Below are 25,557 nucleotides of genomic sequence, written 5' to 3'. Positions count from 1 at the left end.
GAACTTGGACTGGCGACTCGTTCCATATATGATATTATAGGTATTTCAATGCCATTCTCCCAAATCATCCCACCCTCTCCCTTTCCCACAGAGTCCAAAAGAGACACTGATGTATAAAAATATTTTTAAAATAAACCACAAATAAAAGTAAATAAAAACTAAAGAACGCTATTGAAAACTGTGGAAAGCCACAAGAGACTTACCGGCATGATGGAATCCCCCTACCCTGGTGATGGTACCCAGTACGGATTCTGGTTTTAATCCTCAAACTACTCATGCCAGGCCCCAAAACCAGTGGAAATTTGTTGTATGATGCAGGGAACCCAAATCTGATGCTGTGTGACAACCTACAGGGATGGAGAGGGAGGTGAGAGGGAGGTTTAAGAGAAAGGGGACATATGTATATTTATCGCTGATTCATTTTGATGTATGGCAGGAACCATCACAATACTGTAATTGTCCCCCAATTAAAAATTATTGAAGACTCAAAAATGATTGTGTTTATATGGGTTATAAATCCCTAGTTTTATGAATTTAAAAATAAGAATAGAGGAATATTTAAAATATTTATGTATTTTAAACTCACTGCATGTTAATATAAATATTTTTATAAAATATATATATTTATAAAATGTGACTGTATTTTTGAATTCAAAAGAATCGTGAGATTGTTTTGCATGTTTGGAATTTCTGTACTAAACAGCTTTATAGAAGACAGCTAAACTGTCTTATTTCCTTTTGCATCAATTCTGTTACCAAATAATATTTTGGGTAACATCTACAAAGAAAATTCTGTTTCCCACAGGTACGTAGTTGGGACAGGACCTCAGGGATTCTCAGATCAGACATTGATAACTTTTGGATTAAGGAAAATACAGAAGCCAGCTAGTTATGAGGCTCTTATAACACCAGAACTGTTAGTGTACACTGACTGTTAGTGTACACTGAAAGACAGTGTAAATCATTTCATCCAACTGCTTAACATACAAATCAAATTTCTTAATTAACCCAGTACCAGCCCCTAAATAAAGACATTTGTAACTCTAATGTGCACCCTGAAATGTAACTGAATATTCATTAAACAAGTTTTGTGCCACTACACTACGATGATTTGAATCGATACCACTAAAAGAAACTAGGAAGGCAGTTTTGTTAAATATGCTTTATGCAGTTAGACTTTTATAACAAGATGAAGAGGACATATCAGAAATTAGAGGAACTTTTACTTTATCCTCATTAGAACACCCATACGTCTCCTGGGAGTGCATACTCAGATGCCGCCTAACACCATCACAGTGACACAGAATATAAATTGCAAAGAGTCGGACATGACTGAGTGACTAACACACACTGCTTATGTCTTGCTTTAACTATTTCAACAGTGTCCACACTATTATTTTTATTACCACACTGAACAGCCTCAACTCATTCACTCACCGTTTTATCTTCCTTAAAGTAGAGGTGCATTTTGTCATTCTACTGTTGAAATCCCTTAATATGGCCATAGACTGAACATTCAGCTCCATGAGTGTTAAAATTTGAGGATAATCATTTCTTCCCCTGCATTGTTCTTCTTCTAAAATCCTTTATTCAAACAGAAAACTGAAAAAAAAAAAAAAAAGATGAAAATCTGTTAAAGCAATTAAGGGGTAAAGTTTCAGTCACTCAGCTGTGTCTGACTATTTGCAACCCCATGGACTGTAGCCCACCAGGCTCCACCGTCCATAGAATTCTCCAGGCAAGAATACTGGAGTGGGTTGCCATTCCATTCTGCAGGAGATCTTCCTGACCCAGGGATTGACCCCGGGTCTCCAGGATTGCAGGTAGATTCTTTATTGTCTGAGCCACGAAGGAAGCCCAATAAGGGGTAAGATAGGTAGCAAAGGGACAGTTACAGCTTGTATCAGAGCAAAGAGATGGGTGGTATGGTTCAGCTGCCATGAATATGACTTAGGAGTTTAAGGGAAATTTCCTCTTGACAACTGGTGTGGGGCAGGGGAAGGTGAGGGAGTCAAACAGTTTGTTTCCATAAAGATAAAGATGTATTTATGGCATCTGCTTGAGCTACTGCCAAAAGAACAAAAGTTAACTTGGCTGGAAAATTTCAGAATAACCAATAAATCAAACTGGATTCAAACTAATGTATTTCAACCTGGAGGCTGTGCTCCATATGTGACTCATTCAGCTTTATAGGAAGTTGAACCCTGTCTTTCATCCTTTATTCAGCTTCATTTTGCCATTGCATAACGGTATGGTCAAGGAAATTAGAGGTTGGTACTGTCACCAGAATATAAAATAGAAATGGCCTTCAGAATGTGTCCATATGGGTCTACAGTTCCTAATCAAATATTGCAAAATCAAAAAGATCTTCAATGGGTAGAAAAAAATGAACCTACATAAAATCTTTTGAGAGAACTAACGTAAGTTCACTTATGGTCATTATTTACCTGATTTAGTATGATCAGACATGACCGAGCGACTAAGCCCAGCACAGCACAGTGTGAATATATGTTTATTTTTGTCTTACTGCAGGAAACAATTAAGGAATGTGGTATTATAGCTAAGGATGGTATACAATATAGAGCACACACAAGATACTGCCTTCCTAAAATATGAAAACATTTTCAGGTCTAAATTTTATGTGGTGGCTATAAAGATGTGGACAATACATGGTGGATTAGTGGCCCTGTGTAGCTAGGATCCTTATGACAGAAAAGAAAGTGTTAGTCGCTCAGTCGTATCCAACTCTTTGCGACTCCATGGGCTGTAGCCTACCAGGCTCCTTCATCCATCGGATTTTCCAGGCAAGAATAAGAATACTGGAGTGGGTTGCCATTTCCATTTCTAATGACAGAAAAGAACCCCATGACTATTTAAACTTCACCAAGCAAAGAGATCATTCTTTTAGCCTCCCTCTTCCTAGGAATGAGTTGTTTCTTCAGGCATAAACCTGCGGGAATGTTAAACAGGAAGGATGATCTTCTCTTTAAAATTACATGTTCCCATCTTCAAATCCAAATGGAAGAGCAATATATATATATATATATATATACATATATATATATATATACACACACACACTATATATATATTTTGTGAGGCATTGTTGTTATTGTTGTTTAGTCACTAATTCACATCTGACTCTATCCATGGGATTTCCTACAAGAAAGGAATGGATTGCCATTTCCTTCTCCAGGGGATCTTCCTCACTCAGGGATGGAATTCATCTCTCTTGCATTTGCAGGTGGATTCTTTACCACTGAGCTACCTATGAAGCCCTATGTGAGACATATGTTTACTGTATATGATTATACTAACAAGTATTAAAATCTATCCATCCTCCTTATTATTGAGAAAAAATATAGTTATATTTTAGCTTTTATGTCCTGGTAAGACATGCTTTTACAGTTGATGATGTTTGTTTTTTCTTTAAAATTTCTGAGGGCTAAATATATAATGCATATAATGAGTTAGAAATGATCGTTATTCATTTACAGCCTCTCCAGTTAGATTGAAATACTGTCGTTTTTAGGTCATTGTATAATGGTGTTTCTGGCATACGTGGATTGAATAAAGTAACTCTCAGTGCCAAGGTTAATGTATCAACTTCAGGTAGTTGCTTTGTTGAATTTTGTTAAATATTCTCCAGCTTCTCTAACCCTCTGAGACTGACTGAAATGAAAAGGAATTTAATTAGAGTGTGCTGGGAATGTAATATAATACATTAAGTTTTTATTAAGAAAACTGGTATTGAACCACAATGTTATTGGTTCTGAAATTATCCTTCTAGATAAACAAAGTACACATACGTGTAGGTAAGCAGATTGAATGTAAAGGAAATTTATCAAATAGTATTAACTCAATGGACGTTTACATCATAAAATGATTTTGAAGGAAGAGAGCTTTCTCACGCCATGTAAATTTCAAAAATAAAGCTCCTGTTTCATTTTGGAGCTACTATACAAGAGCCATTATGCCATGCCCGTTTAAGTCATTGGAATTCAGCACTCCTGTGATTAATTTCAAAGGCACATTGGTCCAGGGTTATTATTAGGTTAGTCTGTTAATGCAGAATCTGTCAAGAAGGGCTTGAAGTGGAAATCGCACAGATGCATACAAAGTTCTAGCTTAAAATACTTTTGACACAAGGATTTTTTAGTTTCATTTGGTGAAGGGAGCACAAATTAAGACAATTAATTGAATTGACCTATGTTTTTAACAGTCTGTAATACATTTTTGAAAATAAAAGTACAGATACTCCTCACAAAAAAATAAAAATAAAAATAACCTTGGTTTAATAAAACTCTGTGCATTCAAAGGAATTAATATAGTTTAAAAAGTGTTTATATTATATGAATAATATTATACCAAATAATAATGCTAAATTTCTTAAAGAGCAAAGGTGCTTTCTAGAATTTTTAAATCAGACTTTGAAATAGGTTAGTATTCCTTTTCCTCTGCTTTGTTGGGCTCACAGACATTGTTTACCTTATCTTGGTATTAAATAGTCATGTATCTCTTAAATAGCAGTTGAAATTTAAATACATCTCCAATTCAGATAATGCACTACCACACTATTTCATCTGATTTATTTAGTCTAATATAATCCATTATTTAAATCACTTGAGTAATTATTTAATCTTACTTTTAGTTTAGTTATATGTAAATACAATGTCATAAAATAATCATAATCAACAACTATAAATTGTCATCACTTTGACTATCTCAATCATCCATTATTGAAAGTTATTAGAAACCTGAATATGTTATGTAGGTTTTTAAATTCCTATTATGGTTAATTTAGGGCTTCCCTGATAGCTTAGTTGGTAAAGAATCTGCCTGCAATGCAGGAGACCCCAGTTCGATTCCTGTTTGGGAAGATCGCATGGAGAAGGGACAGACTACTCACTCCACTATTTTGGGGCTTCCCTTGTATGCCTAAGCTGGTAAAGAACTCACCTGCAATGCGGGAGAAAGTGAAAGTGAAGTCGCTCAGTCATGTCCGACTCTGCGATCCCACGGACACCAGGCTCCTCCGTCCATGGGATTTTCTAGGGAAGAATACTGGGTTGGGAATACCCGTTCAATCCCTGGGTTAGGAAGATCCCCTTGAGAAGGGACAGGCTGCCCACTCCAGTATTCTGGCCTGGAGAATTCCATGGACTCTACAGTCCATGGGGTCACAAAAAGTCAGTCATGACTGAGCGACTTTCACTTTCACATGGTTCATTTAAAAGAGGAAATTTCATCTTTTTAACTAGAACTCCATAAAACACACTTTCACTTCATTTGCTTTTCTTATAATCAGTAAGTTTATTTTCAGGAGTATACTGCTGATGCTGCTGCTGCTGCTGCTAAGTCACTTCAGTCATGTCCGACTCTGTGCGACCCCAGAAACTGCAGCCCACCAGGCTCCCCGGTCCCTGGGATTCCCCAGTCAAGAACACTGGAGTGGGTTGCCATTTCCTTTTCCATTTTAAAGGGTCTTTAAAAGTGATAAATATATTTTATTAGAATATCTGGATATTAAATAATATTTAACATAAATTTGTGCAGTTTTAAAATCTGATAACCTCAAGAATTGGAGGCCCTATGATGAATAGGCCACTTTCAGCCCTTACATTTAAAGACAATTTGTAATCATTGGAAGGACTGATGCTGAAGCTGCAACTTCAATTCTTTGGCCACCTGATACAAAGAACGGACTCATTTGAAAAGACCCTGATGCTGGGAAAGAGTGAAGGCAGGAGGAGAAGGGGACAACAGAGGATGAGATAGTTGGATGGCATCACCAACTCAATGGACATGAGTTTGAGCAAGCTTTGGGAGTTTGTGATGGACAGGGAATCCTGTCTTACTGCAATCCATGGGGTTGCAAAGAGTGAGACATGACTGCACAACTGTTAAACTGAACTGAACTAAATCTTTTAATGTATTTTTTAGTGTAATGAATAAAAAATTAAACATACCTACCTATGTGAAATAAAACTATTTTTCTTACTCTTATATACATAGTATTTTTAAGTTTTCTTTTTAAACCTCCTTTGTGATATTGATGCAGTTATACATTAGGATTGACAAGTATATTACTTTTAATAATATATAAATATAATTATATACTAATTAGAACATTTTGGCTATATATTTCATCAGCATCTCAGAATTTTGCCAATTTTTAATGGTAACAAACAGTAGCATATTTCTAAATAAGGTGAAATTATTCAGTATATATTTGTTGAATGCCTGACTGCATGTATGTTCAGTGACATCGCACTCTTTGTGACCCCATGAACTGTAGCCCAGGGCTCCTCTGTCTGTGGGATTTTCCAGGCAAGAATATTGGAGTGGGTTGCCCATTTCCTCCTACAGAGGATCTTCCTGACCCAGGAATTGAACCCGTGTTTCCTGTGTTTCCTGCATCAGCAGGCAGATTTTTTACCACTGAGCCACCTGGAAATCCACTGGTTGAGTAGATGATCAGTAATTAAAATTAAAAAGATTTTTTTTTGTTTTTTTCCAGCCCTTCACTTTCAGTCTGTATGTGTCCTGTTTTGAGGTGGGTCTCTTGTAGACAACATATATAGGGGTCTTGTTTTTGTATCCATTCAGCCAGTCTTTGTCTTTTGGTTGGGGCATTCAACCCATTTACGTTTAAGGTAATTATTGAAAAGTATGATCCCGTTGCCATTTACTTTATTGTTTTGGGTTCAAATTTATATACCGTTTTTGTGTTTTCTGTCTAGAGAATATCCTTTAGTATTTGTTGGAGAGCTGGTTTGGTGGTGCTGAGTTCTCTCAGCTTTTGCTTGTCTGTAAAGCTTTTGATTTCTCTTTCATATTTGAATGAGCTCCTTGATGGGTACAATAATCTGGGCTGTAGGTTATTTTCTTTCATCACTTTAAGTATGTCTTGCCATTCCCTCCTGGCTTGAAGAGTTTTTATTGAAAGATCAGCTGTTATCCTTATGGGAATTCCCTTGTGTGTTATTTGTTTTTTTTTCCCTTGCTGCTTTTAATATTTGTTCTTTGTGTTTGATCTTTGTTAATTTGATTAATATGTGTCTTGGGGTGTTTCGCCTTGGGTTTATCCTGTTTGGGACTCTCTGGGTTTCTTGGACTTGAGTGATTATTTCCTTCCCCATTTTAGGGAAGTTTTCAACTATTATCTCCTCAAGTATTTTCTCATGGTCTTTCTTTTTGTCTTCTTCTTCTGGGACCACTATGATTCGAATGTTGTAGCATTTAATATTGTCCTGGAGGTCTCTGAGACTGTCCTCATTTCTTTTAATTCACTTTTCTTTTTTCCTCTCTGATTCATTTATTTCTACCATTCTATCTTCTAATTCACGAATCCTATCTTCTGCCTCTGTTATTCTACTATTTGTTGCCTCCAGAGTGTTTTTGATCTCATTTATTGCATTATTCATTATATATTGACTCTTTTTTATTTCTTCTAGGTCCTTGTTAAACCTTTCTTGCATGTTCTCAATCTTTGTCTCTAAATGATCAGTAATTAAAATTAAAAAGATTTTTTTTAGTGAGTGGTACCTATGTCTTTTTGTCATTGTTTAAAATATGTTATGTGGTGTTTATCTTGTTCTTCTGTTCAGTGCATTGTTGGTTTCTATACATTAGATAAAACAGCTGTCTCTCCCAGTTTTGGTGGAGTGGTGTCAGTAGGAGATGAACCTTACCATTCAACCCTTCCCAAGCTCTTGGTTGTGTCTCAAACCTTTGTTATGCTTTGGAATTTTAAGGACTAAAGGTAAGACAGCATACAAAATGATTTCTTAAGGTTTCCTTTCCTTCTTATGAAGATCTACCATTTTTGAGGAAGGCATTGTTTTTTTGTAGTTTGACAATATCTGATTAGAAGTCATGCCAGCAAATTGTATTATCATGTCATTGTCCTTTCTGGCTTTCTTGGAGTCATTTTCAATAATTCATTGAATATCTTCATTATTATATTGCTCTACTGGCTTGTTTTCATCTTAGTACTTTTTGCCAAAGAATGATACCAACAAAATACAGGATTCGATTTAGTTTATTTATGGATACAAGTGTTATTGTTGAAGATCCACTTTTATAAAAAACAAGCAGAGATGTGTACATGTGTTTATGTCTATATATTAAGGACTATGTTTGTTATTCACATAATTCAGATTGAAATGAGTAATGAGGTAACTAGCAAGGAGTTTAAATAATACCTAAAGCACTTATTAGCACACTGAATTTTGTATTATTCAAAATGTGTGGATATAGGACTTCCTTGGTGATAAGGATTTGATCCCTGGTCTGAGAAGGTTCTCCATGTAGCAGAGCAACTGAGCCCACACTCTAGAGCCCCCAGGCAGTGACTACTGAGCCTGTGTGCTCAAACTACTGAAGCCTGCATGCCTAGAGCCTGTCCTCAAGAGCAAGAGAAGCCACCCCCAGCAGTGAGAAGTCTGCATACCACAACAATAAGTAGCCCCCATTCCCTGCAACCAGAGAAAGCCCACATGCAGCAATGAAGACCAGTGCAACCAAAACTGAATAAATAAATACATAAAAATTTTAAATGCATGGATGTATATACCCTGATTACTTATTTTACTTAAAACCCATGAAACCCATGAATGCTGTTTAAATGTGTGTATTTTAAATGCAGAACTTAGCTAACAAAATTGTGGAAAAAAAGAAACAGTGTTTTTTTGTTGTTGTTGTTGTTGTTTTTTTTAAATGTGAGTGAGGTTAATTACATCTAAACAAGCAGCAAAGTTGCTTTTCATCTGCCAGCCAGGAAGAGAGTCCTTACCATGAGCTGAGTCTTTAGACACCTTCATCTTGGAATTTCCAGACTTCAGATAATTGAGAAATGAATGTCTTTTGTTGAAGCCACTCAGTCTATGGTCCTTTCTTACAGGAGCCCAAACTGACTAATACATCAGCCAACATCATATTATTGTCTCAGAATAAATTTTTACTCAAAATAATATGTATTAATAATATAAATTCTGGACCCAAAGAAAACTATTTAAGGTAATAGAAATATACATAATGTAGCTAGTCCTATGCGACTTTACATTTTTCATTAGTCATAACATTAGCAGCTGTGTTTCTCTTTACTAGAAGATCCTAGAAATAAATGCAGGTGTTCTGGGAGACAAATGCAAATGATATCAACTTCCTCATTTTTTAATCCACTGAGTGTTTAATTATGGAATGCTGTCTTTAGATTTTATTTATGTTAATTGTAATGCTTTACAAAATGAATGAAGAGTAAGAGTTAAAACTTCAGAATAGTTCATGAATTATTCTTATCATCTATCTTGTCACTGTTGACAAATGCTCCATATGTTCACAAGTTTTCATGCTTTGCTTGATTTTTAATGTGCTTTGAATATCAATACTTGAATAAAATCATATATTAAAAGAAGTTAGTAAGCTTTATGTAATTTTAAATGTTATTTTTCATATTATCTGTTAGAAAATTCCAGTTTATACTTTTAGCTATATTTACTTAACTATGTACTAAGCCTACTAAAACGTGGACAAAGTAAGTCTAGACTCTATATTTTGTACTGTTTTGTGTTTTTAGCAACAATGGAAAAGCAGCATTTCAGGAGATATTATGAGGTAGTACACAAAAGTTTTATAAATAAGATTTATACGTAAATTATTCTGTATCCCTCCCTCTGACAGTCACCAAGTGGTTCTGATTTGAATGTCTTGAGTACTTTTCATACTTTGATAGAGAATGAGTTTAGGCAAGTTACTTACTCAGTTTTGTCCAGCTCTTTGTCTCCCCATGGACTGTAGCCTGTGTACCGCGAGAAGATCCAACCAGTCCATCCTAAAGGAAATCAATCATGAATATTCATTGGAAGGACTGATGCTGAAGCTGAAACTTCAATACTTTGGCCACTTGATGCAAAGAACTGACTCATTTGAAAAGACCCTGATGCTGGCAAAGATTGAACGCAGGAGGAGAAGGGGACGACAGAGGATGCGATGGCTAGATGGCATCAACGACTCAATGGACATGAGTTTGAGTGAACTCCGGGAGTTGGCGATGGGCAGGGAAGCCTGGTGTGCTTCAGTCCATGGGGTCACAAAGAGTCAGACATGACTGAGCAACTGAACTGAACTGGACTGTAGCCCACCAGGCTCCTCTGACCATGGAATTCTCCAGGCAAGAATACTGGAGTGGATAGCCATTAACTTCTCCAGGGGATCTTCCAGACCCAGGGACTGAGCCCAGGTCTCCTACATTGTAGCCCAGTTCTTTACCATCTGACCCACCAGGGAAGCCCTGATTAGTCTCACTGTGCCTCAGTTCTCTTGTCTAAAATTGGGATGTTAAGGGAGCCTGACTCATTTTTGCTATGAGGATTATAGGTATTGTAAACTTCAAAACAGAGTGCCATATATAGAAATGCTATCTATATAAGCATTAACTACCATTTTCTTAATAAATATTAGCAATATTATTGTTTGTCTGTCATTGATGGAAATATGGCTACATGCTAAGATACTTCTCCAAATATCCATGAACACCAAGTATGTATAATTCATTCAGACCAAATGACTGCAAGTCAGTAAGACCTAGAAGAACATGGACCATGTGTGAGCATCACCTCCCATCTCATGCTCCCTTCCACACCAAGAGCAAGAAGGCCTTATGATTATCATTGTGATTCAGTCTTCTGATTGCAATCAGATTCACCTCTTCTGGGGACTCATTTATAGAAACACCCCCAAATTCTTTTGCCATTCAAGTTACCTCTTCTCCTTCCCTTTAACCCTTAAAGGGTTCTCCAGTGTTCTCTTTTATTCTCTAGTTTCTGTACATTAAGAAGTAAATCTGTAAGCTCTCTACTGGTATGGACTAACATGGCACATGAATAAGTTCTGACTTGTACTGAACTTTTACACAGCTACTACTTATTTTTGTCAGATGAAGTACAGTAGTTATTTCTAATTCGCACAAAGCTTTTATAAGTGTGTGGAGAAGCACACTTGGAAAGCAAATGACTTATCCAATTTTAGGCAGCTAACAAATGACAAATGCTCATTTCAACTTTGAGTTATTTGAAAAAACTTGACAGGATATGGATAATGCACGAGAAGTAAAAATGCACATCTCACAGTTTAACAAGTGAAGAAAATCTCATTGTCATTGTGAAGTTTTTAATGGGGAAACTAAAATACTAGAACAAGGGTCCATAGATTACAATCATCTATGGATAAGAGTTTGGAGCTTGTGCACTTAAAAAGGAAGAATTAAAGTTTCATTTTACCTAACCTCTAACAGAAATATATTGTTTCTTTCAAAGATAAGCGAAGTGAAGTGAAGTCGCTCAGTCGTGTCTGACTCTTTGCGACCCCATGGATTATAGCCTATCAGGTTCCTCCGTCCATGGGATTTTCCAGGCAAGAGTATTTGAGTGGGTTGCCATTTCCTTCTCCAGGGGATCTTCCCTACCCAGGGACTGAACCCAGGTCTCCTGCATTGTGGGCGGATGCTTTATCCTCTAAGCCACCAGGGAAGCCCTTTCAAAGGCAATAAACAAAAGTAGCATTATATATATCAGCAATAATAGTCAAAGAAATATTAATATCAACCTTTGTAGATGTCTCAAATCATTATTTCTACTCATCACTGCTTCAAAATTATCATTGTTATTAAATGTATTGCTATATCTTATTTTATCACATTAACTTGTATACCTATAATTCTTTTTTTTTTAACTTGATAAGTCAATTTTATGTGATATGTTTCTTTTGCAAAGTTATAGCTTTTATTTGGGCTTCTCTGGTGGTTCAGTCAATAACGAATCTGCCTGCAATGCCCAAGACCCAGGTTTGATCCCTGGGTTGTGAAGATACCTGGAGAAGGAAATGGCAGCTCACTCCAGTATTCTTGCCTGGGAAATCCCATGAACAGATGAGCCAGGTGGGCTACAGTCCATGAGGTCACTAGAGTCAGACATGACTTATGAACTAACCATTGACCTACCTTTTATTAATGTATTTAAGAATTATTCTGAAAAGTGGCTCATAGTTCTCACAGGACAGTCTAAAGAGCTCATGTAGAGATTTTTAAGAATCTTTACTAGGGTACAGGGTACCTGAAAACATGCAAGTTTAACAAATACATCCAAAACATGGGATGACTTATTAAACAACTACAAGTTTAAGACTTTATTTTTTTTCACAGGTTGCAAAGAGTAACACAGAAATATAATTACACTATTTGTAATCTAAAATTTCTGACATCTTATGACTGAGCTTAAAATCATGATATGGGGCTAACACTGTATCACAGTGAGCCAACGGATCCCAAGATACCAACTGAAAGCATGTATTAGATTTCTTTTTTTTGAGACTATATTTATTAATTACTTACTATCATGGTTTTTTGGTCAGAAGAGAAATGAACTTAGGAAAATATCCAATCATTTTGAGTCATCATGACTTTTATGCATTGGATCCGTAGGAAAAAAAAGATATAAAAAAATAAGTATACATAAAATGAAAAGCACATGACTGCATTAAATGGGAATAGAGTTGAATGAGCAATATTCCTTTATGAAACAAAATAAAAGCTTTGTTATGCATATGAAATGTTTCTTGCTAACCTGAAAAGGTAAAGGTATTTTGTTGAGTAGTATAGGGCTCCAAGATGGAAGATACCACTTGTTAAAGGAAAACTTGGGTAGCAACCAGAAGTTTGGTTTTCATCCTGTTCAGTCTTGAGAATCTCACTGTCTATGAAACTGCTTGTGATGAATCAGGGGCATTTCAGAATTAGATAATAGAGAGGTTCAGTGAACTGTAATGTGCATTAAGAAATAGAGAATTTCTGTGCTACCTTCACAGAAAATGTCCTTTGGTTCCACTGACATATGCTGTCACTGACCTGTATTAAACATAAAATGTAATATTGATTTTTAAATGCACTTTTAAATGTATTCTATGCATACTGCTTAGATGAGAGATCTTCTTTTGTACTTACAATAAAACCTTGGTATTTCTACATGATGACTCCACTTACTGATTTTAGATTAATTCTTTACCAAGCCACAGTGATTTAATGATTTAGCTAAATATATGAAATTAATTAACTCTCACAACTTGTAATAGTTAAGATGAGTGCTCTTTAAGTCAACTTTTGCTACATATTCTTAATTTGACGTAAACACTAGCACTAAAAATATATTTTTAAAAAATCACATTTGAGGAGATAAACCTTGTGTGAATTGACAATGAAATATTTCCAAATTAAATGAGCCCCTGTGGTCACTTGCTTGCTGTGACTTTGCTGAGTAACAGTGGTGGTGGTTTAGTTGCTAAGTTGTGTCCAACTCTTGCCACCCCATGGATTGTAGCCTGCCAGGCTCCAGTGTCCATGGGATTTTCCCAGGCAACAATACTGAAGTGGGTTGGCATGTCCTTCTCCAAGGAATGGTAGCATTATTTTAAAATATTATTTTAAGAAAAAAAGTTGTCTTGTTTTACAATGTTCTTTGTTTAATTATTTTAACTCTTTTTAAACATATGTTAAGTAACAAGGTGACACACTCCTGGAGAAGTCAGAATTTATGTCAAAATTCCTCATATTTAATAAGGAATATAATAATATATTAACCATTAGAAAATACCCACATTATCAACAATGAAGAACTGGTTGGTGAAAGCATACAGAATGGCTAATAGGCAATTAAAATACTTAAAATATTTTTTTACATGTAAGACAATGAAGGAAGGATGGAAGGAAAAGAGGAAGAAGAGGAGGAGAGGAGGAAAAAAGAATGCTTCAGTTCAGTTCAGTCGCTCAGTTGAATCCGACTCTTTGCAATCCTATGAATCACAGCACATCAGGTCTCCCTGTCCATCACCAACTCGCAGAGTTCACTCAAACTCATGTCCAGCCGTCTCATCCTCTGTCCCCTGCCCCCATTCCCTCCCAGCATCAGGGTCTTTTCCAATGAGTCAACTCTTCGTATGAGGTGGCCAAAGTACTGGAGTTTCAGCTTTAACATAAGTCCTTCCAATGAACATCCAGAACTGATCTCCTTTAGGATGGACTGGTTGGATCTCCTTGCAGTCCAAGGGACTCTCAAGAGTCTTCTCCAACATCACAGCTCAAAAGCATCAATTCTTCAGTGCTCAGCTTTCTTCACAGCCAACTCTCACATCCCTATATTACCACTGGAAAAACCATAGCCTTGACTAGACGAACCTTTGTTGGCAAAGTTTATCTCTGCTTTTTAATATGCTGTCTAAGTTGGTCATAACTTTCCTTCCAAGGAGTAAGTGTCTTTTAATTTCATGGCTGCAATCACCATCTGCAGTTATTTTGGAGCCCCCCAAAAATAAAGTCTGACACTGTTTCCAATGTTCCCCATCTATTTCCCATGAAGTGAAGGGACCAGATGCCATGATCTTCATTTTCTGAATGCTGAGCTTTAAGCCAACTTTTTCACACTCCTCTTTCACTTTCTTCAAGAGGTTTTTTAGTTCCTCTTGACTTTCTGCCATAAGGGTGGTGTCATCTGCATATCTGAGGTTATTGATATTTCTCCCGGCAATCCTTATTCCAGCTTGTGCTTCCTCCAGCCCAGGGTTTCTCATGATGTACTCTGCATATAAGATAAATAAGCAGGGTGACAATATACAGCCTTGACATACTCCTTTTCCTATTTGGAACCAGTATGTTGTTCCATGGCCAGTTCTAACTGTTGCTTCCTGACCTGCATATAGGTTTCTCAATAGGCAGGTCAGGAGGTATGGTATTCCCATATCTTTCAGAAATTCCCACAGTTTCTTGTGATCCACACAGTCAAAGGCTTTGGCATAGTCAATAAAGCAGAAATAGATGTTTTTTCTGGAACTCTCTCGCTTTTTCCATGATCCAGCAGATGTTGGCAATTTGATCTCTGGTTCCTCTGCATTTTCTAAAACCAGCTTGAACATCTGGAAGTTCACGGTTCACATATTTCTGAAGCCTGGCTTGGAGAATTTTGAGCATTATTTTACTAGCATGTGAGATGAGTGCAATTGTGCGGTAGTTTGAGCATTCTTTGGCATTGCCTTTCTTTGGGATTGGAATGAAAACTGACCTTTTCCAGTCTTGTGGCCACTGCTAAGTTTTCCAAATGTGCTGGCATAGTGAGTGCAGCACTTTCACAGCATCATCTTTTAGGATTTGAAATAGCTCAACTGGAATTCTATCACTTCCACTAGCTTTGTTCATAGTGATGCTTTCTAAGGCCCACTTGACTTCACATTCCAGGATGTTGCCTCTAGGTGAGTGATCACACCATCATGATTATCTCAGTCATGATGGTCTTTTATATATAGTTCTTCTGTGTATTCTTGCCATGTCTTCTTAATATCTTCTCTTTCTGTTAGGTCCATACCATTTCTGTCCTTTATTGAGCCTATCTTCGCATGAAATCTTCCCTTGGTATCTCTAATTTGTTGAAGAGATCTCTAGTCTTTCCCATTCTATTGTTTACCTCTGTGTCTTTGCATTGGTCACTGAAGAAGGATTTCGTATCTCTCATTGCTATTCTTCGGAACTCTGCATTCAAATGGATATATCTTTCATTTTCACCTTTGCTTTTTGCTTCTCTTCTTCTCACAGCTATTTGTGAGGTCTCCTCAGACAGCCGTTTTGCTTTTTTGCATTTCTTTTTCTTAGGGATGTTCTTGGTCCCTGTGTCCTATGCAATGTCATGAATCTCGGTTTATAGTTCATCAGACTCTCTATCAGTTCTAGTCCCTTAAATCTATTTCTCACTTCCACTGTATAATCATAAGGCATTTGATTTAGGTCATACCTAAATGGTCTAGTGTTTTTCCCCACTTTCTTCAATTTAAGTCTGAATTTGGCAATAAGGAGTTCATCATCTGAGCCACAATCAGCTTCCGGTCTTATTTTTGCTGACTGTATAGAGCTTCTCCATCTTTGGCTGCAAAGAATATAATCGGCCTGATTTCAGTGTTGACCATCTGGTGATGTCCATGTGTAGAGTCTTCTCTTGTGTTGTTGGAAGAGGGTGTTTGATATGACCAGTGCGTTCTCTTGGCAAAGCTCTATTAGCTTTTGCCCTGCTTCATTCCGTATTCTAACGCCAAATTTGCCTGTTACCCCAGTTGTTCCTTGACTTCCTACTTTTGCATTCCAGTCCCCTATAATGAAAAGGACATCTTTTTGGGTGTTAGTTCTAAAAGGTCTTGTAGGTCTTCATAGAACCATTCAACTTCAGCTTCTTCAGCATTGCTGGTTGGGGCATAGACTTGGATTACCGTGATATAGAATGGTTTGCCTTGGAAACGAACAGAGATCATTCTGTCGTTTTTGAGATTGCATCCAAGTACTGCATTTTGGAATCTTCTGTTGACCATGATGGCTACTCCATTTCTTCTGAGGGATTCCCGCCCGCAGTAGTAGATATAATTGTCATCTGAGTTAAATTCACCCATTCCAGTCCATTTTAGTTGGCTGATTCCTAGAATGTCGATGTTCACTCTTGCCATCTTCTGTTTGCCCACTTCCAGTTTGCCTTGATTCATGGACATAACATTCCAGGTTCCTATGCAATATTGCTCTTTACAGCATTGGATCTTGCTTCTATCACCAGTCCCATCCACAACTGGGTATTGTTTTTGCTTTGGCTCCATCCCTTCATTCTTTCTGGAGTTATTTCTCCACTGAACTCCACATTGGGCACCTACTCACTTGGTGAGTTCCTCTTTCGTATCCTATCATTTGCCTCTTCAAACTGTTCATGGGGTTGGTATACAAAAAAGGAAAGTCAGAATTGAGTGATATGGAAAGGGGAGACCTTAGAAGCACACCTCATCAGCACACTTCATCAGCCCTGGAAATCTGATAAAGTGGAGTAAATTCAGTTCCCTCTCCAACCTGTGTGAAAAGTTATTGGCTAATAGAAATGAATTACCAGGAAAATAAAAATTAAAAGACACAAAAATATAGTTTATTTTTTATCAGCAGACACAAACTTGCATTTCATAGATACAATCATAACTAATATAACAAAAGGAAAAAGAAAAATCTTGCAAACCCATGAACCTATGCATACCAGAAATTAGCTAAATTTAAAATTCTGGCATTCTGAAATTATAACTAAACAAAGTGAAATAGCACCCTTTTTGTGGGTGTTTGTATGTGTGTTAGTTGCTCAATCATGTCCAACTCTTTGCAACCCCATGGACTGTAGCCCACCAGGCTCCTCTGTCCACAGGATTTTCCAGGCAAGAATACTGGAGTCGGTTGCCATTGCCTTCTCCAGGAGATATTCCCAACCCAGGGATTGAACCCAGGCTCCTCATGGCAGGCAGATTCTTTACCATCTGAACCAACAGGGAAATACAGCACATTTTATATTAAATATCTATTTGGATGTTTCAGTAGCTCAGTTTTGTCCGATTCTTTGCTACCCCACAGACTGGAGCCTACCAGGCTCCTCTGTCCATGGAATTTTCCAGGCAAGAATACTGGAGTGGAGAGCCACTCTATTTACATCACTTGAATTAACAGTGTCCCAATTTTTAAAGATTTCAATATAACAAATGAACTTGCTTCTTTATTTTAAACTTATCTAATTGAAAATGGATTGATAGTGGTGCTACACCAAGGGAATGTTTCAATTGCTTCTGTCCATTTGAAAAGTGGTTTTAACAAAGTATAATTCAAAAGGCAGAAAGCCACACATATTTAAAGTATGTAATTTGATACATTTTGACATACTTACACACCACTGAAATGTCATCACGATCAAGATAATCAACAGATGGAACACCCAAGAAAGTGTCTTCATCTTTGGTATACTCTCTCCCTACAGCACCTCCTCTCTGGTCTCCTAGAAACTACTCATCTGTCACAGCAGGTTATCTTACAGTTTCTACAATTTTGAGTAAATGGAGCTGCGTGTTGTGTACTCTCTGTCTGGATACTCTTACACAGGATAATTATTTGGGGATTTATTCATGTTGTTGCACATATTAAATGTTCAGTCATTTTTTATTGCTTAATAGAATCACATTTAATTGTTATACCAAAACTTGATTATCCATTTACCTTTTTTCCAGATTATGGTTAATACAAATACAGCTCTTATGTGTGATTGTCTTTGTAAAGACCTAGGGTTTGATTTCTCTTGGGTCTAGGGGTAGGATGTTTGGCTCAGAAGATAAGTGTTTGCTTAGCCTATACTAAACTCTTTACGAGAATGGTAGTGCCGCTTTGTATGCCCTCCAGCGGTGGGTGAGCTTTCCACTTCCTTCATAGGTGAGAACTGGCACTATTTCAGGCTCTGTGTCAACTCCAAGTACTGTATTACCTATAAAAACAGATGGCTGTTTCCCCAGCCAAGAGCAGTTTTTTCATCAACATGAATTAAGCAGTGCTCAGCTAAAACTTTGAGGAGGACTCTTTTTGAGCATTTCTCTTATGTTGGCCACACTATTCTGCAAACGAGCTGCCTTGTCTTCTACGGACTTAATTCCATAATTTTCACCTCAGTAACTAGTAGAATTCAACCTGGGCTCTGAATTCAACACAGCAGTTAGGAAATTCTCTCAATGTGGTAAACCGAGACAATCTTAGGACATGGCTCATTTGTTTCTCATCTCTTAGGGATCACTGCTCTTCATTTTCTGATCTCTAGTATCTTTATTCCATTGTTAGATATATTTTATCTGTTTTAGCAAGGAGAGTCAATCTGGTCCAAGTGACTTCATTTTGACTAGAACTTAGTGTTTTCTAGGAGAGTTTAATACTTACAAATATAGAAATTTTCAAGTACAACCTTCTAGAGCAAACATGATGGAAATTGAAGAAGACAGTCTTTAAAATTTAAGAATCTTAATTTATAATTATACGTACCATATATGAAAATAAGTAAGTTAAGTTATGGGGCTTCCCTGGTGACTCAGTGGTAAAGAATCTGCCTGCCATTTCAGGAGACATTTCAATCTTCCCAGGTCAGGAAGATTTCCTGGAGAAGGGCATGGCTACCTACTCCAGTATTCTTGCCTGGAGAAGCCCATGGATATAGAAGCCTAGGGGGCTATATTTCACTGGGTCACACAGAGTCAGATACGACTTAGCGACTAAACAACAAGTTAAGTTATATTTTTTAAATTAATCTTAAACCTTTCCTCAAGGTCCTCTTTCAACATTATTCTGTAAATCTAGGTTAAAATTATATGTACTTGATTCATTTACTATTTGAATGGATTTTAGGTTCATGATTTTCCTGTATAAATATGTTTAATTTGATGTAAACTGCAAAGTGATTTTATATGGTATTTGATGATAATGTATGTACATGATTATCTATTTCATTGTTAAATCACTTAAATTATGAAATGTGTCATAACTTGCTATAGAAACTGTGGCTTCCTTTTTTAAGGAACCTCCATACTGTTCGGTTTTAAGGACACATGAATTGGCTCAAGGGCTGTAACTGGCCAACTCTTGGGTAAGTAAAGGTTAAAAATAATTAATACTAAGGCGGCGGCCCGAGCACGATGGCGGGACTCATGGCCGAAGTGAGCTGGAAGGTCTTGGAGCGAAGAGCCCGGACCAAGCACTCAGTTTTGAAAATTGCTATAGTTTAGCCTGCGACGCTTATGATTAGAGTCAACAATTTGAAATGGCCAGCTCACCTGATCCAGTCATCCCTTCTCCACCAGCTTTCATAAGGTCAGGCTCAGTTTATGAACCTCTGAAAAGCATTAATCTTCTGAGATCTGATGAAACTCTGTGGGATAAACTGGATCACTATTACAGAATTGTCAAGTCAACATTGCTGCTGTATCAAAGTCCAACCACAGGTCTCTTTCCCACTAAAACATGTGGTAATGATCAGAAGGCCAAGATTCATGACAGTCTGTACTGTGCTGCTGGTGCCTGGGCTTTGGCTCTTGCATACAGGCACATTGATGATGACAAGGGAAGGACCCATGAGCTGGAGCACTCGGCTATAAAATGTATGAGAGGAATTCTCTACTGCTACATGTGTCAGGCCGATAAGGTCCAGCAATTTAAGCAGGATCCACACCCAACAACATGTCTTCACTCCATTTTCAATGTACATACAGGAGATGAGATCCTCTCCTATGAGGAACATGGTCATCTTCAGATAAATGCAGTGTCCCTCTATCTCCTTTACCTTGTAGAAATGATTTCCTCAGGACTCCAGATTATCTACAACACTGATGAGGTCTCTTTTATTCAGAACCTTGTATTTTGTGTAGAAAGAGTTTACCGGGTGCCTGACTTTGGTGTCTGGGAAAGAGGAAGCAAATATAATGATGGCAGCACAGAGCTGCATTCGAGCTCTGTTGGCTTAGCAAAAGCAGCTCTAGAAGCAATTAATGGATTCAACCTCTTTGGCAACCAGGGCTGTTCTTGGTCAGTTATATTTGTGGATCTCGATGCCCACAATCACAACCGGCAGACTTTGTGCTCATTGTTACCCAGAGAATCAAGATCTCATAACACAGATGCTGCCCTGCTCCCCTGCATCAGTTATCCTGCGTTTGCCTTGGATGATGAAGTTCTCTTTAGCCAGACGCTTGATAAAGTGATTAGAAAATTAAAAGGAAAATATGGATTTAAGCGTTTCTTGAGAGATGGATATAGAACATCATTGGAAGATCCCAACAGACGCTACTACAAACCAGCTGAAATTAAGCTGTTTGATGACATTGAATGTGAATTTCCCATATTTTTCCTTTACATGATGATTGATGGTGTTTTTAGAGGCAATCCCAAGCAAGTAAAAGAGTATCAGGATCTTCTGACTCCAGTACTTCATCACACCACAGAAGGTTATCCTGTCATACCAAAGTACTATTATGTGCCAGCTGATTTTGTAGAGCATGAAAAAAGAAACCCTGGTAGTCAGAAGCAATTCCCTAGCAACTGTGGCCGTGATGGAAAACTGTTTCTTTGGGGACAAGCCCTTTATGTCATTGCAAAACTCCTGGCTGATGAATTAATTAGTCCTAAAGACATTGATCCTGTTCAGCGTTTTGTCCCTCTACAGAATCAATGAAATGTGAGCATGAGGTTTTCCAATCAGGGTCCACTGGAAAATGATTTGGTTGTTTATGTAGCACTCATGGCAGAAAGCCAACGCCTTCAAGTTTTCCTCAACACATACGGTATTCAGACTCAAACTCCTCAACAGGTGGAACCCATTCAGATCTGGGCCCAGCAGGAGCTGGTGAAAGCTTATTTCCATCTGGGTATCAATGAAAAATTAGGACTCTGCGAAAGGCCAGATAGACCTATTGGCTGCCTTGGTACATCAAAGATTTATCGCATTCTAGGAAAGACTGTGGTTTGTTACCCTATCATCTTTGACCTTAGTGATTTCTACATGTCTCAAGATGTTTTGCTGCTGATAGATGACATAAAGAATGCACTCCAGTTTATTAAGCAATACTGGAAAATGCATGGATGTCCACTTTTCCTTGTTCTCATCCGGGAAGACAATATAAGAGGTAGCCGATTCAATCCCATATTAGATATGCTGGCAGCATTTAAGAAAGGAATGGTTGGAGGAGTCAAAGTTCATGTTGATCGTCTACAGACACTAATATCTGGAGCTGTGGTTGAACAACTTGACTTCTTACGAATCAGTGAAATAGAAGAGCTTCCAGAATTTAAGAGTTTTGAGGAATTAGAAGTTCCCAAACATTCAAAAGTCAAATGACAAAGCAGCACCTCCAATGCTCCCGAACAGGAACAGAAGCCAGATGTTACCATGACTGAATGGAGAAACAAACCCACCCATGAAATTCTTCAAAAACTGAATGACTGTAGTTGTCTGGCTAGCCAAGCCATCCTACTGGGTATACTGCTCAAAAGAGAAGGCCCCAACTTCATCACAAAGGAAGGTACTGTTTCTGATCACATTGAGAGAGTCTATAGAAGAGCTGGCAGCAAAAAACTTTGGTTGGTGGTGCGCCATGCAGCAAGTCTTTTAAGTAAACTAGTGGACAGCCTGGCCCCATCCATTACTAATGTTTTAGTGCAGGGCAAACAGGTAACTCTGGGTGCCTTTGGGCATGAAGAAGAAGTTATCTCTAATCCTTTGTCTCCGGGAGTGATTAAGAACATCATCTATTACAAATGTAATACCCATGATGAGAGGGAGGCAGTAATTCAGCAAGAACTGGTCATCCATATTGGCTGGATCATCTCCAATAATCCAGAATTATTCAGTGGCATGCTGAAAATACGAATTGGGTGGATCATCCATGCTATGGAGTATGAACTACAGATCCATGGTGGAAACAAGCCAGCCAGAGACTTATATCAGCTGTCACCCAGTGAAGTAAAACAGCTTCTATTGGATATTCTCCAGCCTCAACAGAATGGAAGATGTTGGCTGAACAGGCGGCAGATCGATGGCTCTTTGAATAGAACCCCCCCTGGGTTCTATGACAGAGTATGGCAGATCCTGGAACGCACACCCAATGGAATCATTGTAGCCGGGAGGCATTTGCCCCAGCAACCAACCCTGTCAGATATGACCATGTATGAGATGAATTTCTCTCTCCTTGTTGAAGACATGTTGGGAAATATTGATCAGCCAAAATACAGACAGATTGTCGTGGAGTTACTAATGGTCGTATCCATTGTACTGGAAAGAAACCCTGAGCTAGAATTTCAAGACAAAGTAGATATTGACAAACTGGTGAAAGAAGCATTTCATGAATTTCAAAAAGATGAGAGTTGACTAAAGGAAATTGAAAAACAATATGACATGACTTCCTTTTACAACACTCCCCCTCTGGGAAAAAGAGGAACATGCAGCTATTTGACAAAGGTGGTGATGAATCTGCTGCTGGAAGGAGAAGTCAAGCCAAGCAATGATGACCCATGTCTGGTTAGCTAGTGAGGAACGTGGTAGAGACTTTGTTAAGACAGGTTTTCCAGCAGTGTGTTGTTTGTGTTGAAGTTTAATCAAGGCAGCCATTAATGAGTGGGCTGACCATGCTGGTGAAATGGTCGCCACACCCTTGGTGGGATTATTGGACTTTTTGCATGCCATAACCAATCTAATGGTAAGAAATGCTTGTAATCAAGTGAAAATAAGTTCTCCTGATTATGCCAACTACAGTAATAATCTTTACTGAGCAGTAGTAATAGTTTATTAATTGAAAGTTTACCACTGCGTGTTTTCTGACTACATAACTCTTCAAATTGGGCCTTTGCTCATTTTGGATTAAATTCCCACCTTACTGCCAATTAAATTAATTTTCCAATGAATAATGCATACTGGGAATGAAAGTGTATTGAAAAAATGGTGAATTCTTTTTAAGTAACATGCTTCTAGAACAAAATATTAATATGCATCATAAAAGCAAAATCAACCAGCTGGTATTTTTATTCTCAAACTGAATTATTGGTAATATTTTAGAATACAGAGCTATTGTAGAATTTTTACCTTGTAAACATTATTATGGTTTTGTATTTGTGCTAACTGTAGGGGTTGGACTAAAGTAATAAATCTATACCTTATCAAATATTTTCTTTGTGCCCTTAGTAAAAATAATATGAACTGTTAACCTAGTTTGTACTCATAAAAACAAAATTAAAATCATTAAATTTTATTTCTGAATTAGTAAAAATAATAATAATAATTAATACTATGAATAGATTATAGTCCATGGAACAATACAGTCCTCCAAAAATCATACTTAGGTAAATAAAATGAATTAAGTGAAAGTTTGAGGAAGGTTAGAAAATATATAAAGATTTAATTTTTTTCAATTACTTACAAATTTAAAAAATAAAATATATAACTTTACAGTGGAGATGCCTGGCAGACACAAGCTTGATCAAGTGCTCAACACTAACATCAACAGTTTTGGGGGAAAAGAAAAAAAAAAGTCAAGTCCTACTTTATAAGATGAAGCAAGGAGAACACAAAAATCAGTGATGATACTCCTACCAAAGAGACATATACCTGAACTTCATCATAAGGAAATACTCAAATTAGTCAAAATTCAAGTTCGTCCCATTCAGATTGATAGGCATTCACCAAGTGTTCTATAATCTTTAAAAGGGTCAAGGAAATGAAAGTCAAGAAAAGACTCTGGACTTGCTCAAAACTGAATGAGACTAAAGAGACATAAACAAGTAAATACAACACAAGATAACATAGTTAACATACTGTATCATTTTTCTCTAAATAACCTTGCAACAATTTGTGAACTATGAATGAAGTACAAGAAGCGTTAGCAAGAGTGAAAAGGTTGGCTTAAAGCTCAACATTCAGAAAACTAAGATCATGGCATCTGGTCCCATCACTTCATGGGAAATAGATGGGGAAACATTGGAAACAGTGTCAGACTTTATTTTTGGGGGCTCCAAAATCATGGCAGATGGTGATTGCAGCCATGAAATTAAAAGATGCTTACTCCTTGGAAGGAAAGTTATGACCAACCTAGACAGCATATTCAAAAGCAGAGACATTACTTTGCCAACAAAGGTCCGGATAGTCAAGGCTATGGTTTTTCCTGTGGTCATGTATGGATGTGAGAGTTGGACTGTCAAGAAGGGTGAGCACCGAAGAATTGATGCTTTTGAACTGTAGTTTTGCAGAAGACTCTTGAGAGTGCCTTGGACTGCAAGGATATCCAACCAGTCCATCCTAAAGGAGATCAGTGCTGGGTGTGCATTGGAAGGGCTGATGCTGAAGCTGAAACTCCAATACTTTGGCCACCTCTTGTGAAGAGTTCACTCATTGGAAAAAACCCTGGTGCTGGGAGGGACTGGGGGCAGGAGGAGAAGGGGATGACAGAGGATGAGATGGCTGGATGGCATCACCGACTCAATGGACATGAGTTTGAGTGAACTCTGGGAGTTGGTGATGGACAGGGAGGCCTGGTGTGCTGTGATTCATGGGGTTGCAGAGTTGGACACAACTGAGCAACTAAACTGAACTGAATGTGTTGATAATAGTTTCCTGATTTAGATGACCATGTTGTAATTATGTGTTGGTCAAAAATTTCATTCAGGATTTTTCCATAACAGCATATGGGAAATCCAAAGAAACATTTTGGCCAACCAAATACATAACAAAAGGTCCTTTTAGTAGGAAATATACACTTTTATATTAATAATGATTGGATATAATGTTGATAACTTTCTTTCCAACAGCACAGGAAAAGAATGTCCATTTGACTGTACTTGTAATTCTTCACTGTGTTAGAGTATTTCTCATTTTTTTAATATAAAAATACTGAAAAGGTTTCTAATGAAGGAAAGAAAAGTGAAATGGCAATGGCTTAAATGACTAAGAAGTTTAGAAGAAGCCTTTATTAGGACAGGGATAAGTTGAATTTGTTTGTAAATCTGAGAAAATCACTCAATGAAAAAGATGAAAATGAAGATACAGAAAATATCAACTATATAATTTAAAATAGTGAAGTGCCCAATAGTATCAGAAATGAGCAGGAGTCAACATTTCCACAGAGTCCGGGGACAGGGATAGTGAAAAAGATAATTGAAGTTAA

At 37.5% G+C, this 25,557-nt stretch overlaps 1 pseudogene; it reads left to right on the top strand.

Annotated features, from left to right (window-relative positions):
• The first annotated feature begins 19,658 nt into the window (after nucleotides 1-19,658).
• On the top strand, nucleotides 19,659-23,122 carry LOC102274220 (phosphorylase b kinase regulatory subunit beta pseudogene; annotated as a pseudogene).
• The last annotated feature ends 2,435 nt before the right edge of the window (nucleotides 23,123-25,557 follow it).

Source organism: Bos mutus, chromosome 12, assembly GCF_027580195.1.
Source record: "Bos mutus isolate GX-2022 chromosome 12, NWIPB_WYAK_1.1, whole genome shotgun sequence".
NCBI classification, from domain to species: Eukaryota; Metazoa; Chordata; class Mammalia; order Artiodactyla; family Bovidae; genus Bos; species Bos mutus.
The sequence above is the reverse complement of the archived record's forward strand: the minus strand, read 5'-3'. Positions and strand labels throughout refer to the sequence as shown.